This window comes from Erithacus rubecula (assembly GCF_903797595.1).
Source record: "Erithacus rubecula genome assembly, chromosome: 3".
NCBI lineage: Eukaryota > Metazoa > Chordata > Aves > Passeriformes > Muscicapidae > Erithacus > Erithacus rubecula.
The window spans coordinates 27,671,336-27,687,696 of record NC_136689.1 but is presented as its reverse complement, the minus strand read 5'-3'; the positions used below and the strand labels follow the sequence as shown (position 1 = coordinate 27,687,696).

The 16,361-nt window shown below is 41.7% G+C and overlaps 1 protein-coding gene across 5 annotated transcripts in view; it reads left to right on the top strand.

The window, feature by feature from the left end:
- The first annotated feature begins 1,510 nt into the window (after positions 1-1,510).
- Positions 1,511-16,361, top strand: part of PALS2 (protein associated with LIN7 2, MAGUK p55 family member) — a 58,647-nt gene continuing 43,796 nt past the window's right edge. For 2 of the 5 annotated variants that reach the window (XM_079300445.1, XM_079300446.1), the window contains exon 1: positions 1,511-1,708. The gene's annotated coding sequence lies outside the window, so the exon portion shown is untranslated. Of the gene's footprint in view, positions 1,709-1,761; positions 2,455-16,361 lie in introns of those variants that run through there. The other 3 variants (XM_079300448.1, XM_079300447.1, XM_079300449.1) reach the window with 3 other exon arrangements.

The window sequence follows — 16,361 nt, the reverse complement described above, 5'->3', positions numbered from 1 at the left end:
ATATGTTCAATTTCGACTTTTTTACTGAGAAATTGCAGGAGGGCTGTAAGCTCTTTGGACCTGGGGATGTATAATTCCACACGCCGATGAAGCTCTCAGCACAGGGTAGCTACTGCAATTTGAAGAGTAAGTAAAAAAAAAATTCCTAAAGGAATTTTACACGCAGTTTTCCTAAGATGAGGTGCACAGGATCTCATTTACTTGATGCAACTTTATTGGACGATTTGAGAGAGGTTTTTCACCTGCTGACTGCTGTTCCACAGTTTCTGTAATTATGCCCATCATAAATATCAGCTGCTTTTTTTTTCCTTTGATATTGTTGGTGACATAGAAATCAGTTTAGTTGTTATCTGGTAGGAAAGCAGAACCTGAACCCATTAACATAAAAATGGGTAACTAGTGGATTTTCTTTTAGAACTCTGCCCTCTCACAGCTCTGGCTTTACCTTTCCCTCAATGTCTCCCAAAAAAAAAAAGCCAGTGGGAATTGCAGACAGCTTGTTATGGAGGTTTGCCTTATGTCACACTGGGCTACCAGGTATTCTTAAAACAGCGTAATTATGCAGATTGCAGTTAAAGTGTATGCTTGGATGCAAAAATTTCCAGGAAAGTCAGTGTGAGGAGGAATACGTGAATGAAAACAAGCTGAGGAATAACAGATTGTTTTGGATATGAGCATTTCGTTTCTGGAGCAAATTTTACCCTTAGGTGAAAACCAGGAAAAACCCACAGCTTTAGTTATTGTGAATTCTGCATGCAGGACTGACCTTGTGGAACCCAAATTTCCCCAAGTCCACGATCATCCAAAGGTGAGAGCAAAAAAGGGAAACAGAAAGGGAGAGCTGCTCTCTAATCATTGCTCAAAACAAACGAAATGTTTAAACAGTGACCAGAAGCGCGGGGAAATCGCTTTCCCAGCGCTATTTCCATGTAAGTGGTCTTGCAGATTATTAGCATCAGGGGAAACTCCCCGCTTTCCCTTTCCCCTCTGAAATGTGGGGGAATGCGGCTTCTCTGCCGGCATTTGTCACGCTCGGCGACCGAGCAGGCAGCGCCACGTGTCCCCTCCGGACCCGGGCCGGGGCGAGCCCAGAGCGGCCCGGGCAGAGCCCGAACGCCGCCCGGGAGAGCGGCGGGGGCGCGCCGAGAGGGCACCCACGGGCACGCGCAGCACCCACGGGCACGCGCGTGCTGCGACAGGAACGCGCGCGTGTCCCCACACGGCCCCGCCGCCGCCTCACGGACACGCGCTCCCACACACGCGCCCTGTGACACGCGCGCACACGCTGTGACACGCGCAGTCACGCGCGCTCCCACGCACTCGCCGAGCCCCGTGGCCCCCTGACCCTCACTCGCGCTCACTCCCGCACAGGCTCACGCTCGCTCACTCTCGCACTCTCTCACACGCGCTCACTCTCGCACTCGCGCCGGGGCGAGGCAGAGGCGGGGGAGGCGCTCGCGCGCCACTGCCGCGGAGGCCGCGCGCGCGCGCGCTCGCCGGGGGTGGGCGGGGCGGAGGAGCGGCGGCGGGAGCGCGTGCCACAGCCACGCCGGCGGCGCGCGCCGAGGCGGGCGCAGAGCGGCAGCGGCGGCACCTCCGGCTCGCGCCGTCCCTCCGGCAGCCCCGCGCGCCCGGGATCGTCCATGGGGCCGAGCGGCGCCCGCTGAGGGAGGAGGGCACGGGCAGCGGCGGGAGTCGGTACCGGCCGGTGAGTTCTCGTACCGGCGGGGAGGTCGCGTGTGCGGGGGTGGGGCGGGGAGGGAGGGTTCGCCCGCCCGGCTGCTCGCTACTCCCGTGCCTCCCAGCCGGCGGGGAAATGGTGGTGGGAGGCGGGGTCCCGCAGCCATCCCGGCCGAGCCCCTCGACCCGGCGGCGGGAGCGGAGGCGCCCCGTGTGCGTGTGGCGTGAGGCGGGAAGAGCCGTCCGCAGGTAGCGGGGCCGGGCGGGCCTGCAGGGGAGCGAACATGGCAGCGCCGGAGTCCGGGAAGAGGGATTTCTGCCCCTGGAGCGGGGATTAACCCTCCTCCTCCCGCCTCCGGATGCGTCCCCGGGAGACTCGCGCTTCATCTGCCGCTCCGGATTATCCACCCGCCCACCCTTCTTCCCCCACCCTCGTTCCCCCACCCCCTTTCCCGGTATTTTCTCTCCTCCTGGAGATTATCAGGTTTCCCGCCCCTCCCTCTCCGGGATCTCCACCTCCCCGCTCCGAGGGGATTATCTCCCCCCTTCCCTGCCGGATTATCCCCCCGGTTCGCTGTCCCTGTCCCTCCCTCCGCGTTTATGCTCCTCTGCAGCCTCGCCTCTCGGGGATTATCTCCTCTCCCTTTGGGGTGATTCTTCCTCTCCTGATCCCTGCCCCGGCCTTTCCCTGCCTATCTTCTACCCGAGGAAGTCAACCCTCCCCTTCCGTCTGCCTCTGACTGGGGAAAGGGGCGAAAATGTGGTTGTGATCAGGTGGGTAGGAGTTTCCATCAGTGCTGTCATCTCCTCGGCCGTTGTACGAGTACTACAGGCAAGTGGATGTAGGTGTAGGAGAGGAGATACCAGGGATGGATGTGCGGAGCTTGGACCAGAGTTCAGCCCGTGCCGTGGTGCTCCGTATGCAGGAAAAGATCTGCACCCTTCCCGCGGTGTTTCATCTGATGGAGGTGAAGGAGAGCGAACCTGGATCAGTGCTTTAAAAAACCGTGCGTGGCTGGGTGGCAGAGACTGCACGGAAAAAAAGCCAGCAGCCTTTGAGTTTCTTTGAGGAAAGTGCAGTGCACATTGTAGGTGGGAAGGTGCTTGCATGACATTGCTGCTGTCCGGGGGTCAAGGCTGGTTTGGATAGCTTCTGTCTTGGCTTGAAGGCAGCTGGCTTGGGCTGTTGCTCGGTGTTGACGAGGAAACAGACTGGTGTCTTTTGCTGAAGCTCTGATGCTGATGTGGTTCATTACGCTCAACTTGCTGGCTGAGGAAAAATGTGTGTGCTCCTAAAACAGAGGGGGAAGGTTTATCCCGTGTATTTAGCTGCTGCGTAGGTTCGACCAATCTCTTCTCCCAACACCCGGTGTCCCTGCACATGGGTTTGGTGGAGGACAGCTGCAGGTCTCCTGGCCATCTTGCAGCACAAGGCCCAGAATTTTATCCATTAAAGTTCTCCCACTTGGCTTTGAAAGGAGGAGAGGCTGTGAGAAATTGTACAGAGACTGGGCAACTATAAATAGATGTCGGACTAGAGGAGGCTTTGAAATCTTAGCATGCTCCTTCTGAACAGATAGTGTCTGTTAAACTGGTGGGGTTGACACTAGCATCATAATGTTTCCTTTTATTTCTGCTGAGGTGGTTGGCTTTTAACACTTTGACATGTGGCCGGACCATACAACATCTGCCAAAAAATTCTTCTTGAAAAGGACATAGAGAAAATTCTCATTTAAATAAAGTGCTGACAATTGGAGTCTGGTTGAACTCATTTAAATGGGATTTTTAAAGGACCCTTCAGAGAAATCTTTAGTTTCTTCTTCCCTCCCTTGAAATTCTTGAATTGATGATTTTGTGCCCTTAATTGGTTCTCAAAGTATTGCACTAGATATATTGCCTGAGATCTGTGTTGCTCTGAAAATCTGCAGTGTTGAGGTATCACATCGCTGGTAGCATTGCTAGGTTTTTGTTTTGTTGTTTAGGTTTTGGGGTTTTTTGTTTATTTGTTTCTTTTTCAATGGCATCTTTGACATCTAACCAAAAGGATGTATATTCATCTTTCTAGAACTCAGGGTGCTTGCATTTGTTTTAGATCTTATGGATCACTGCTCTTTCAGCTTGTCTTGTTGAGAACTAATTAATATGGAAATTATTGACAAAAATACTGTACTAGCTCTGTGGAATGGTATCTGTTCTGCTGCTCTATTAGTGGGCCAACTGCATACTCCAAGTCTCTAAAATGATTGAAAAGCTGTTGCAACATATGTGCAATTGGACCTCTTTTGAACTACCTTTTTCTTGTGCCTTTTTTCTTTTAAAAGATAGTGGAAGCCCTTAAATCATGATGGTTTCTTTTTTTCTTTTTTTTTTAATAAAATAAAAATAGGAAGTAATGAAAATGTGCCTGAATAATATGGAAGAGTCTTAACAAAAGCTAATAGGATGAATATCTGCAAGAACTCTGACTTTTAGGACATTTCTTATTCAGAGCATAAAATTTAGATCTGATATTTATTTTTCTTTTTTTAAATTTCTGTGTGTTAAACCTCAGGGAGGCAAAAAGGAATAGAAACCTTGGCAATATGACTTACTAGTTTTGGCATTTTTAGTTGATATTTAACCGTAGTAAAAGCAGGAAAACCAAGTAATCGATCAAATAATTTGGCTTTATTTTAAGTTGTAAAGGATGTGATCAGAGCATTATCTTCAAATACTGGGTACCTTCAGTGAACATCAAGCTCCAGCTTGCTGTTAGGTCCATGTGTTTGGGATTTCTGTGTGCAGAAACAGAGGTCAGTGAGCTGGAGAAAGCTTCATAGTACCAAAATGACAAGCAAAGACTCTTTAGTATGAGTCTCTGTACAGTGACTCAGTCCCTGATTTCTTGTACTATTCTAAATGTATTTGTTTGTAGAAATTATAGTTTGAATGCCATTTTCTAAAAGTTTAGTGTCCTGCTTTAAACCCATATTTTCTGTCAAGTGATTTAAAGTTCTCACTGGGTGTGGGTCACAGGCTTGTTATTGCCCTTTGATCCTCTGTGCAGGACACTGATCAGTGAATCTTGTCTCTTGCTGAAAAAGAAGTGGGAGGAATTGCTTTTTGCTTAAGAGACAGGTATGCACTTGGGATTGTGACGATCTCCATGCAGATGGGGAAGGAATAATACTGTCAAGATCTGAAAGGTTGAAAAGCTCACATATGTTAAAATAAAGTGCCCTGTCATGCTCTGTGCTTAAACTAAAAATGGATAAAAGCTGGAAGGGTTGGCCTTGCACATGTGGTAAAAACCTGAATTTTTAGACAGCTGGAGGGGTACAGACACTATTGGACTTAATTGTGTGGAAATATGACATAGAATATAATGGTGGGGTTAAGAGCAAGTGTGTGAGAGGGAAAGATGGTTTTACTGTCCCCCACAAGAGAAGAAGCTCGTAGAGGTTGCTGGAGAAGAGTGGATTTAGTTGAGAGTAACATACAAGAGACAGGCTGAAATACAGATGTGCTGCTCACCAGCGCTGTTATAGGGCTCGTATGATTCCGTGGTCATTATAAGCATCTGCAGTTGGATCTTGGGTGATACTACAGCAAAACTATAGTACAGCAAAGCATGGTGATAGTCATGTGCTATCCTGTGGCTTAAAACTGCTTTTTTGAGAGCAAAGCAAGCCTGAATTATGTAGGTATGGCTGATGTCACTCTTACAAGAATAATAGAGACAAAAAAAAAAGATGGAGAGGTTAGGAGAGGGTTTCTTTCACATGTAAACATTTGCATTCCTATTTCGGGTTAGAGTCTTTGAAGTTACAGTAATTTCACAACTATTGTTAAATAATAACAGTAAGAATTGAAAAATGGGCTGTTGTCTACTCTTATTTGCATGTTTTAATTATTTTCAAAGTCTGTGGCTTAAAAGAAAAAGGTGTTTCATACTAGCAGTTGTTCCATAGCTTTTACATATCACTTACTTAAAGAACTCATTCTAGTGTCCAGGTCTCATGAAACCATGGTGGAAATTAGAAAGGTGCAAAAATCAGATGACATTTCAGATTCACTAGCAACAAGTGTTACTTATTAAATTACCTATACATGTTTTTAAGAGTATTGATTAGTTCTACATTCCAACAAGGAGCCGCTTGAGAGTTGGGACTCAAATCCATGCTTGCTGCAGAGGATGAGAGTGGTTTCTATAAATTTGTTTTTGGGGGAGAGGAACACAAAACATGATGACAAATGACACACGCAAGTTCTTTACGCAAAAACATTGCTGCTCTCACAGCATCTGCTTACCCAAATCCCAAAGGATCAAATTACTGTTTCAGTTAAATTCACTTTTCTAGTAGGTGGAGACAGAACTGTTGATTTCAAGTAAGCTTAAGCCTTCATATTTTGATTGCAAACATTTTATCAATATACTGTTGAAATAATGAAAATTAGGATGTAAAAAAAGTTTAAATTTTTACTCTAAGATAGTTTACTTAAGCCTCTTACTGAAAGAGCTCTGGCATCCAAATATTGCTTCTGTAGTAAGATTGGCTACTCAAATAGTTTGGGTTTAATTTTCTAATTATCTCCACCCACTGGTCAAATACGCATTAATGAAAAGTTTAAATTATACCTTTTAGAATATCCAAACACAGGATAGAGGAAAGTAGATTGAGGGTAAATAGACTGAGGGTGAAAAGATTGGGTAAAGTTTTTCTTTGGACTAGTAACACAGGGAAGGGGAGACCTCAAGTAAATCAGCAGGAGAATAAAAGAAAGATGTATCAGCCATTCTGACTGTGTTATTCCATCCATGATAAATTAAAAAAAAAAATTTGATTCCACGTTCATTCATTAATTGTTCAGAGATCTGACTGCAGGATCATGCCAGAGGTTTTGTGTGTAAAACTTGTCAACAACTTTTTATGTGATGTTGATTTATTTTTTTAACAAGTCGGTGGGCCAGTTGATAAGTCAGCCTTTATGTATCTTATTAAAATTCCACCCCATGCCATTCCTGATCTTCTGTTGAAGTTTACAGAGGTCTGTTTTGGCAAGATGAAACTGCTTATGCAGCAGAAGTTCTCAAACTGGGAAGACAGAATGAATTCTAGCAAATGAAGTGAGAGAAAAGTTTATTTCTCCTTTGCAAGCTATTCTGGCTTACTGTATTGTGAGCTGTTGTGCTGTAGCAAAGGACAGGGTAGCTGCACAGAAGTTGCCTGATTATTAATTTTGCTGGAGTCATACTGCTGCTTACAGCTTCTCATGCATTCTTCAGATCGTTAGAAGGAGCCATAATTGACAACTGAAAGTTCACTTTACACATTCTTCAGTAAAGAACGTACAGGCAGGGAGAAGTTGGTAAGTGAAACTTAATGTTCATGGAGAGTGTGACAGTAGGGCATTCAGTCATCTGAATTCACATCAGGCAGACACTCAGTACATCTTCTCAGATATACTGGCACGGCTCTGCTGCCTACACTAAATTTGGTACAGACCAGCAACATGGGATGAGCAGTGCTTGATTCAGTCACTTCTCACCAGTGAAGCTCCTTTATACAGATTTAATCTTTATTGTATTTTAACAACTTCCAGGAGCTTGTTGCAGTTGGCATTTGTCTTACATGATCTTCCCTGAGGACAAACTCTGGGTGTACATTGCTGTGTGTGGTATTTAAAGCAGTGTTCAACTGAGGCTGATTTATCAAGTGAAACATTGGTTTCATCTCTGTGCATTTTGTTTCATTCTTTCATAGTTTTATGTGGAGTGGCCCACTTGCCGCATGGATAAAATTTAACCTTGATGTAAGCCTGTTGTGTGAGAAGAGTTGTCCATCATTAGCTCTGTGATAATCTCACAGGTGTCTTGTCACAAGAGGGATCAAATGGAACACACTACCTTTGAGTCATTGTGCTTTGGGAAGCAAGATAAACTGGTAACTTGTGTTGCTGGGTTTTAATCAGCACTTCTGTAACATTACCTGGTCACAGAGCAGTAATTGCTTGAATTGCTCTGACTGATGGTTGAGAGCCCTCACGTCTGCTTCATGTTCCCGTTGCTGGAGGGGAGAAACGATTGGGCAGTTTTGAGGACAGGCCGTAAATACACAAAGAGAAAGGTATGAGAGCACCGAAGAGTTGAGTTGTCTCTTGTGTTTGATACATAATTTAATAGGAAAAAAAAAATCCATCTGTCCTTGTGTCTGTCTACACAGACACCCCACTGGCTCCCAACGGGTAAGTCTTCGGGATCCGGACATCGTTGGAAATCGTGCTATTGGAATGGGAGATTAACTGGGTGTGTACACTGGTGAGAAATAAGAGTCTGGCAGTTAGAAAGGGGCAGAAAAGGGTTTTGTATTTGATGATTCCAAGTTCCGAGCGCGGAGCCCGAGCGCTCGGGTCGCTCGGCAAGGCGGCTCAAGCGCGCCCTCCAGTGGCCACACCGGGACAGCGGCGCTGGGATGGCTCGGGGCCACCGCCGGGTGAGTGACAGAAGCCAGCTCCTGTGCGCGGATGCCTGCTGGCTTAGCCGAGTACGCTGAGAAATAAGCTGTGCTTCTTAACAAATAAGTGGCTGCATTCGTTTAAAAAAAAAAACAAACCCGCCGTTGCCAAAAATTGATTCAGTTATAGATCTTGCTCTTGTAGTTTGATAAAAAAATGACTCTCCCATCCAGCAGTCTGTTAGTTGGGGAGATTGGTGCAGTCTCTGCTGGGACTGTTTGTGCTGTCGCCTGGAAGCAGGCAGGTTTACTGCTGAACAGAATTTTATTAGCTAAGAATTGAAGCGTGCACATTTAACTGTGTCAAATCTTGGCAAATAGTTCTGCAAACAGCACAGACTAATTAAACAGCAGCAGAAAGAAATGTGTAGTTCTTACCAAGTTTAGCACAGTTCTCAGTTTTACATCAGATTCCATGCTGTTCGGGAAAGCAGCGGGGGCCTTCAGAAGGAAGAACTTTGTTGGTACTAATGAATAGGAAATGGAAAAGAGAAGGGTGGACTGTTGAGCAGGACTTGTCATAAAGTGGAAGGTCTTAAGGTGCATTGTTGTAATTTGAAATTTCTGAGATAACTGCTTCATAGATGGTTTCAACTTAATGGTATTGTTTTACTTTGTCTCTTTTTAACTGTTCATACCGGGAACTTCTGGCTCCTGGTAGAGTTCTTTGTTTTAGACAAGACAAAGTTTGGCCTTGTTTGACCACACACCTTGTTTCTCCAAAAACCACAACTGTTCTGAGAGTTTTGTATAACAGTGAGACTGCCAGAATGGTACTGTTAGGTAAGTTTGAGCTCCTAAGAACGTAGTGCTTGGTTGGGTTTTTCAAAGTAATTTTATTTGTTAGATACTAGCAAAAAAACCCAACTACATAGAGGAACATTCAGTGAAACCATTAAGAATCCTTTCTTTAGAATTGTAAGATTAGTCTAATTACAAATTTGGCGAAAAACGCTTGTATAATAAATTTCAGAACAGTGTGCTGCTTAGCTTAGAATGTATGGGCCCTATATGGAAAAGTGCAACTGTATGTCTGTTCATATGTGATATCTGGTGTGATGCAGTCATACCAGCTACACTTACCTGTTTACTACTTCTGATGAAGGCCTATACACAGAATGTGTAATTTTGTGCACAATGCTCTTTTCTTATCATGAATGTCACGATAAAGCTTTTACACACTTGAAATAATAATAAAAAAAAATAAAATCCCTTGGGCTTCCCTACCCCAGGCATAAATTATTTTACTTTACAAATATAATTACTGTACTTCCAGGAGGTAATCTCTCTGGACAGCCATAGACTAGTTTGAATTAGATTACTCTGTTTTTTCCTCCAGGGTGAGTTAATACATTGAGTTTTATTTTTCTGTAATTACTTCAAAATTTAGATCACTTTCAACACTTACCATTCTTCCTTATAACTAGACAGGGAAAGCTAAGAATACTTGCATTTGAAGGGTTAACACTAACTTTTTTTCACCCATAACTTTATATCCTTCAGGTAGTACCTGTTCTGCTCCTCAAGTTCATACAGCTTATGCTGTATTCAGTTAGTCTCAATTGTAGAATTTCTTAGTTTGGAAATACTGGAAATATTTACTTAATGAGCAGAGAGTAAGCACACTAAATCTTTCAACTGTGACATTTAACCAAGTCTAGCTAGAACAATGTTTTTGTTAAATCTGTATTTCCAGAGTTCTGGGTTTGAAATCTTCCCAATAGTTTCTGGCAGTAAGCTTCATGAATAAAGCAAGTTACTACTTTTACCTCTTACAAAATCTTTGGACAGAAAGTCAGTCAGTGTGAAATAAACAGAGTAGCAGAGTTAGTCAGGGGGAGATAGTCAGGAAAATGCTTTTCCTATTTTTTTTATGAACTTCAGCAGGAATGGCAAATCTCTAGATACATGATTGTGAAGCATGATTGGATGCAAATGCATTTATATAAATGACCTGTTTGTATTTGGAATTTACTTACTTTTACAGCCATGCACTTCAGCAGTAGATGAGAGAAGACCACAGAGATTAATTTGTAAATTTCCCTTATAATAATACAGTGCCGTTTTGCAATAGAAGGAAATCTTTGGTGTTTTGAGGTCTCAGAATATGACTTGTTGGTGTTTAGAACTAGCCAGGATATCTGCATTTTAGTTCTGTAGTTGGCATCTGGTATCAAAGTGCAGGAGTATTATGTACTAAAGCAAAATTAAATAGAATGTTAAGGGGTAAAACTTATTACTTGTTTGTCAATGAAGTCCTACAGCCTAGCTACCTAAGTCCATTGCAAACCTGAAAGTACTTGGGTCCCACTGAATGCAGTAGGTTTTCAAATAATAAACCTGTATTTGGTCAGACTGAAAATCCATCCAGCTCCTTTCTCTAACATGCAGTGCAGCGCCTGAAACCATGCAGAATCTATCAGAAGCTCCTGCTAATGTTATCTCTGAGCAGATTTTCAAGAAGACAGAAGACATGGATGTCACTTGATGAGAAGAAGCTGGGGCCAGAAAAATTAGTGTCTGGATAGCCTTAAATTCAACTTCCAGATAGGGATAAAGATAACATGGTCCCCAAGTGCCTAGACATCATTATCCAAAAACCAGTGAAGAATTCATTGTGCTAATGTGCAACAGCAGCAGAATCCAAAATTTAATGCGTTGTTCATGACTAAAATAACATCTTATGTAATTGCCCTGGGCCTGCAAATTAGCAGCTTCCAAAAAGATCTGATAGCTTTGCAGAGGGATTGAAAACTAACACAGTGGAATGACTGATAATGCTGAAGGCATAAGACTCGAAGGTCTCCAGGAAGTCCATCCCTGAGTAGAGAACAGATGACACATTTGCTACTCTTTTTCTTTCTCTGATCTTCTGCAAGTCATTAGGGAGCCAGTATAAATGCAAGAGGGTGACCTGAAATACCAGGTACATGTTAGCAGCTGTGGGTGTGGCTACCTGTAAGAAAAAGATTCCTACTCTCTAATAGTGCACTGAAGAAAGACCCTGCATCAGGAACTTTCTCTTATTTGATGAGATCTTGCCCTATGTTAGGAAATATTGATCTGGACAGTGTTGTTAGCAGTAATGGATTAGAAGTGGCAGTCTGGGTTTTAAATGCTCTTTAAAAATACCTATATTTAAATTTGTTTGTATGCATGCATGTGACTGCATACATATATGAAACATACAGAGAAAGAAGGAATTTTTAATAAAGTGTAGTATTTTATATATATGTGTGTTAAGATGCATGTGGGTGTATATGCATACATATGTATGCTAAAAAAAAGAACACTTGTCTGTAAACAGAAAGCCCAGCATCCATAAACTGTCTAGGAAAGCATAAAAACAAAGTAAGCATACATGACATTTTCTCTAGGTAATCTCCCTGAATCTGGCCAATATTTAACTCGAAGATTTTATAAAATTAAATTAGGTTGTGGATTGTTTATGTAATTTTTGTTGGGTGCTTTTACCATTCAAGATGTTTCCATTTCAACTTCTTAATGGACTAGTATTCATACATAAATTGCTAGGGTGCACTGGAGATCTGTTTGATTAAACATGAGAAACTCTTATCCTTGGATTGGATTACTGTTTAGTTTCTTTAAATAATTGACAATGGATTTTTGCTGAAGTGCTTGATAACTGAGATGTGATACGTGCAGCATTGTAGCCTTCTGTGAAGATTGAACCAGTACTAGTTCTTGTTTTGCTAACAGTTGGTGGCAAGTTTGCTGCAGATTAATGATTACACGTACTTTGGTTTAGGAAGCGTGCCAGACTGACCAGGATACCCACAGGTTGTTCTTTGGTGGGCCACTGCTCCATCCTGCCTAATGATGTGTTCAGGTGAAACAGCAGAAACAGATGTTTAGCTTCCAAACACTGGAGCTTGTATGCTTGTTTATATATTTACCTGATTCCAGAAATCTGACTGCTGCCATGTGACATGTTCCTTCTGATCCTGCCTTCCCCATAGGCACCTTGTATAAGGTGGACCTAACCTTGGCCAATATCTTAGTATGACTTTAAAGGTTCTTCTGCCTTCAGTGTGGGGTTTTAATAAACACAGAAAGATACAGTGTGTTGGGATTAAAGGAAGAACATTTTAATAATTTGAATTTTGGATTGTTTGGTCACTGAGTCGTTTGAGCTCACGTCTGTGCTGATGAAAGGTGGTTGTGTGAAGCTGAAGGGAAGACTTCTCGATTGGCAATAGAAATGCTCTTTCAAGTTAGTCTGACAGTATGGTATCCTGTTCCTGAAGCATGTTCAACTGATCTGTGGAAATGCACAGATAATAAGGAAACATCACTGTCTCAATTGCTGTGCTTAAAAAGCATCCTTCCTAATGTCCCCCTTCACATTGCCCCATATCTATATGCAGAATTGGGAACAAGCTGAAGCAGCTGGCTCATCTTTCCCTTACTCACTTCAGTCATTCTGCAGGTAGCTAGCAGTATTTTAGATTCAGTATCACTTGGAAAACACTTCCATTTTTACAGCAATACACAATGTCTTTAAAGCTTCTTGGTTCAGTCTTGTGACGTGAGGAAGAAGAATGGAGTCAGGTGTTCTAGATCATCCTGTGTTAACTGGATGAACTGGAGATGTGTTTTCAAGTGAAATCGGCTTGATTTTGGAATCCAAGCAGTGATTTCCATACAGAACAAAAGCTTAGTGGTATACAGATAGTTTCTACTACCTGTCAGAATGTGGTGTCCAGGATTCAGAGAGGTGCAAAGAGCTCTTTTCCCTTTACTTTCCAGTCTGTCATCTTCTCACTCATTGGTAAAAGTCACGTCTGATCCTTTCATTGGTTAAAGAGGCAATAACGAAGCAATGTCCCAACACAGTTCTCTAAAAAGGTTTTAAAAATTGCTTTTTCAAGGTGACTTTATTACTGTCTTCAAATAGGAAGTGTAATCATTGACAAACCCCTAGTTTGGCCTGAGTGGAATTGGAAGCTCTCAGGCTTGACAGAAGTTGGGAGGCATATAAAAATAAGAGCAGTTCCATTATCAAGAATTTGATCTAGGCTTTTATAGGTGTGCTTTCTTCTTTGGCGAAGAGATTTTGATGGTGGTAGGTAAAACAAATAATTATGTGAGTGTTTTTTAATTTATTTAATTAAATAATAATGCAACAGAAGTGGAACAGGTATGACACAATATATGTGGAGTTCAGAAAAAATTGACTGACCTGTCTTATCTGAAGTTGCACCAAGAGATTAAGTCTTCCTCTGGTACATCTTGTTCAGAGAAGTGACAAAGGTTTATCTAACTTCTACTCTCAAAACCAGCTGTGATTTGATAGTCTTGATACCTTTAAAGTGAGGCTTGACCAGACTTGTGTTTTCTCTTGCTAAGAAATAGATCCTTTGTGAAAAAAATTGAGAACGTGCAGCATGAATACACTTCTTATTTTTTATAGAAATAGGAGGAAAAAAGGAGTAAAATTTACCAGCTGTACATTGAATATTGTCTTTTCAAGTGATGCCCAAAAATACTCTTGTGCATCTAAAGATGTTGAATGCATCATAAATCTCAGCTAATATTATCTAGAATTGCTCTATTTAGTTATCTGTGACCAAAATTAGAATACTGCTAAAGCTTCTGTTACGTGGTTTTTTAGAGCTCATTGGCAGCTTCTGAGTGAATTAAAAGGATGAAGTAAGGCAAAAATACGTGAAGAATCATAAGGAGACTCTTGAGATCTCGGCCATCCTATTTTAAATTGTAATTTAAGCATGTTAGAAAGATCTCTGAATGTCTATAGCACAGGTTGCTTTTATTTTAGGTACGCATTCTTTTTTTGCAGCTAAGCTGCCATTTTGGTTTTAGTCTCTGATTTTTAAGCATTTGGGTATACTTAGGAAACAGGAGGGGTACTTTCTTGTGTGAACAGAAATAGGCAGCAAATAGAAAGATAGTGGAAAAATTTGAGTCTATATGAACCTAATGGATTAATCAAGAGTTATAATATGTGACATTTCACAGTTAGTACTTAAGGAAATATATGCAAATACCTCTTGTCAGCCTGTTTTGAGGGGATCTGAACATATAAACCTCTGAATGAGTCTTTCATTCAAGTAGGTCACTTGCCTTTTGTTCTTTTTTTTTTTTTTTTTTTTTTTTTTTTTTACGTAATTCCCAAACCAACTTTAACACATGCCTTAACTTTGAAGTCACTAGGGCTGGTTACCTGCTTGCAGCTAAACTTATTCTTAAAGCATTTTCAGTAATATTTTAGCAAATTCCGCTTCTCTGGAATATTATCTAACCAACTTTTTTAAAGGCAGCAGGCTGAAAGAAGAGTGCAGTGAGGGATTCAGCATTGGGAACTTGCCTGTCTTTTGCATCCTTGAAGAAGCTTTGTGTTGTCTTCAAGGCAGAAGTGCCAGTCTGTGTGCATGAAGACAGGTGGAACAGGTGACAGTTCCATATAAACACTACCCCTTCCAGCATGGTGTAAGCACCATGTGGTAGTGCTAACAAAAATGAGAGACAAAGTGTGGTTTTCTGTGCCATTAGCTGGAATATGTAAGACCTTTCACCTTTTTTTTTTCTTTTTCCTACTGAGCTGCTCCTTTTGCTGTATCTGTTTTTTCTAAGTTCATCATAATGTATTGCCTACTTTCCAGCCATTTTTCCCTTTTATTAGATAAATTTCCAAGTAATTCACTATTAAACTAAAAGTTCAGGACTTCTAACTCTCAAACAAAATTTTACTTTTATGTCTTTTTGGAGAGATGACCAACTTCTCTTGTGTATGATAGGGTATTTGGCTAAATTCTTTGGACTGTGATGTTGGGGTGTGTGCAGGCCTGTGTTCTGATGGCTGGTATGAAGACTACAAAAAAACCCCATGAGAGATAATCTGACACTAAGAAGATCTTGAATTTGTGTATCTTGGTGGTGATTAAACTCGCTGAAATGTATTTTCTACCCCTCCCAAAATATAATCCAACAAAAATCTTCAAAGGATTAAAGTCAGTGAGTTTTTATAGAGGATTATTTGCACATGGTGTTGGAAGTGCTGTGTGTGTGAATTTGTTTGGGATGCTGTTATGTGTGTCTTTCATGGAATCTCAGAAGTCATAGGACACTGTGTATTGCATGGCTTTGCTGTTAGCACAATAGATTCAAGTAAAAATGTTTGAAAGCAAGAATATCTGGGATGCAGTTGCAGTGATATTTCCATGCTTCCAATTTACGGTGGAGTCTTTACAGCTCTGCTGCATTAAGCAGATTTGTGCTGTGCTGTAAACTTCTCATTTCATCAGTCCTTGCATTGTTTTTCTGTATCTGTCATACAGAAAAATCTTTATCCACCTGTTCTTGGAAAGCCCCAGAACTGGAGGGCAAAACTGGTAGAATTACTACACTCATTTATTAATGTTATTCAGTCTTGAACTTAAGATAGTCTTCCTGATAATTTAAAATGTGAGATCTGATGTGAGCACATAAAGCACTGTGTAAGTGTTCCTTTCTCACAAAAAGTACCTGTTCAGGGTATCTCTGGAAGAACTGCCTGCAGAGTGATGGACTTTATTTAATGAATTAGAAAAACTGATGAGCAGTGTAAGTCTTTGGTAAAAATCCTTTAGGGGAAGGTTTCTGCACTATCTTGTTGGTATTAGCATGGGTGAGAATCTTTTTCTGTTCATGTTTAAGTTTCTGGTTGGTGAAATTTATGCGACTATATAGTGAATTTCAAGTACTTAGAGTGTATATCAAAAAATTATCATGAAACTATTTAATTCTTTACCCTTTCAGCCATAATTTAATCCTATGTTGAACCAATGTAATGCATGCCTGATTGAATCTCTATCCTTCATAGCCCTTGATGTCCATTGTTCTTGACAGAGGCATGGTAATTAATTTGTGAAAATATTTTTTCAATTCAGAGACTTGGCTTCTTTTTTGAACTACTGGCAGGAGCTCATTCAAAGCAGTCACTCTGGTATTAAAAAACAAGTGTTGATTCCTTCTGTGTGAAAGTTGGCTTGTCTGAGTCTGAAAACTTACACTGAGAAGTGATGTGGTATTTAAATCCTGCCACTGTGTTTGGAAAAACAGAATCTCTGCCAGATTTTCTACAGCTGAGAAAGCTTCTTTCATGTTTCAAATGCTTCAGTCATTGAGCACAAATTCCTTCTTACAGGATCAAGTGTGATTGCTATA